This window comes from Coffea eugenioides, unplaced genomic scaffold (assembly GCF_003713205.1).
Source record: "Coffea eugenioides isolate CCC68of unplaced genomic scaffold, Ceug_1.0 ScVebR1_3597;HRSCAF=5033, whole genome shotgun sequence".
Lineage (NCBI taxonomy): Eukaryota > Viridiplantae > Streptophyta > Magnoliopsida > Gentianales > Rubiaceae > Coffea > Coffea eugenioides.
Genome location: NW_020864189.1, coordinates 542287 through 544641, shown reverse-complemented (window position 1 = coordinate 544641; position 2355 = coordinate 542287).

Below are 2355 nucleotides of genomic sequence, written 5' to 3'. Positions count from 1 at the left end.
AGGCGCTAGAAAAAGCACAGCGGATTGAGACTGCCAGGGGACAGGTTAAAGCCTTCCATGACCGGAAAAGGAGGCAACCTAGCTCGAACGATTCCGCGGTTGGACAGAGCTTGCGAAACGAGCCACTTGCTAAGATGAGTAAAGGCATAGACGGTCCACGACCTGTAAGAACTCTGAACAACTTTGGGCGAGGTTAGGTAGTACAAGAGCCCCCGAGGAGGGTCAAGTACGGCCACTAAGCCAACCTGTGGTTTCTGTGGGGGCAATCACACCGATGAAAATTGCTGGAAAAATAGTTCGGTACGGAAGTGCTTCAAATGTGGCAGCACCGAACATCTGATTGCCCGGTGCCCTAAGATGCAGAAGGAAGGACTCAAACCACCAATAGAAGGGACCACAACAAAACCGACGAACGCCGGGGGAAATCGACCAACAGGGCCAGGAAGAGTGTATGCAATGGGTCAACAAGAGGTGACTGACCCTTCGGCGGGTTTCGAAGGTACGCTTTGACCAAAGAATTAATTTTGAGGACGAAATTGTCCTAAGTGGGGGAGATTGTGAGGCCCCAGTCAGTTCGTAAGTTGATATTAGGGTTATTTATTATTCGGTGTGGTGCAAGTAGGGTTTTAGGGCTAAGGAGAAAACCCTAATCTTGGTTAAGATTGAAAACCCTAGTTTACGTATTAATATTCGTAGGTTCGAGCTATAATTTATATTCGGTGTTCTAGTGTGTGTTTTGGTATACGTAAGTTTAGGATTTGTTTTAGTTTACAAAGGTTTAGCAAGTTTGAAATGGTTAGCAAACTCTAGATTAGCAAACCTCTAGTGTTACAATTTATTAGAAAGCTTAAGTGGGGTTTAAAACCCCCAATTTTGCCAAAGATATAAAAGTTGTTGTTTGATTGTTTTTATTATGGAAAAAGTATGTTTAAGTATAGATGATTAAGATAGGAAAGTGATTAGTGAAGTAATTAAGCGTGATTACATGTTTTAAACTAGATTAAGTTATGACCTATGGAGTTAATTGAAAGATTATCAAATGTTTGAGGGCAAGTGTAGAATAAAAACTAGGTTGAGGTGCAAGGGTTTAAAAGGCAAATAAAGCATTTTTATGTGATTGGTTGGCCTAAAAATATCTCTTATTGTCTTTGACTATTTATTACCTTAGGATTATAAGATAATCACAAGACAAACAAGACAAGAGAAAAAGAGAGAGGAGAGCCGAGATTGAGAGAGCAAAGAGAGGAAAGAAATTCTTCAAGTTCTTCATCTTCTAGCCTTTCATCTTGCCTTTGAAGCTTGAGGGAACAACTTAGGAGCTTGATTGTTGAAGTTTGATCATCTACCAAACTCATTTGAAGGTATGCCATCTTCTTTGAAAGATAAATTTTGGGGTTGTTAATCTTTAAGCTATGGAATTGATGTATTTTGTTGTGATTATGGATTTGTATGGTGGATTTGATGTTTATATTGAAGTTTTATGGTTAATTTTAGTGTTTTGTTGCTGTTGGAAATTCGGTCAAAAGGGAAAAAAATTAGGGCTTCTTGCTTTAATGTTTTCCTTAGTGCTTTGATTGAGAAATTGATTTGTAGATGGGATTTGTGGTGTAGTGATTGTTCTTGTATGGTTAGATTTTGGTAAAATCAGATTTGGTTCATGAAACCCTAGACTCCATTAGGATAGTTTAGCTTGGCTAATGCCTAGTGAGTTGGGGTTTGGTTAGTTGGATGTTAGAGCAAGCTCATTAGTGCGAATGAAGTGAGGATAGGGATTTTGGTTAGTGTTTGGTAATTTTGTGGTAAAATAAGGAGAGAATTTCGGACCAATAATAGGCTGATATACGTATTGTTGTTGGGTATCAAATTGGTTAGAAAAGTTGGTATGAGAATCATAGAACGGACTGTACGGTTGCGGCGCGCAAAACCGGCAAATCTGGAAAACTAGGGCAGTTCAGCATCCGAACTTTGGCTTCATTTTTCTCGATGTTACGTATGGATTCAGAAGTTCCTAAAAACATGAAAGTTGTAGCCCCTTATGTCCTGAATATTCCTGTAAAATTTCAGGTCAAACGGATCAGTGTAACCCGAGTTATAGACAAAAAACTAGCACCTGTTTTATACCCTGAAGTGTGTTACGTTTTGACTTTTGCTTCTGCCCATGTTTTATCCGTTTTGATAACGTACGATCTGGGTGTGGAATCCTTCATAATAAATGTAGATCTTTGTTTTAGCTTTGAAACGGTATAAAGTGCGTCGAAATCCGAGTTCCGTAGCTCCCGTTATGACCAAAACAAGATCGATCGTCAGAACTGCCTTTGAATCTGGACAGTTCTGACGGGTACTTTGGCACTCAAT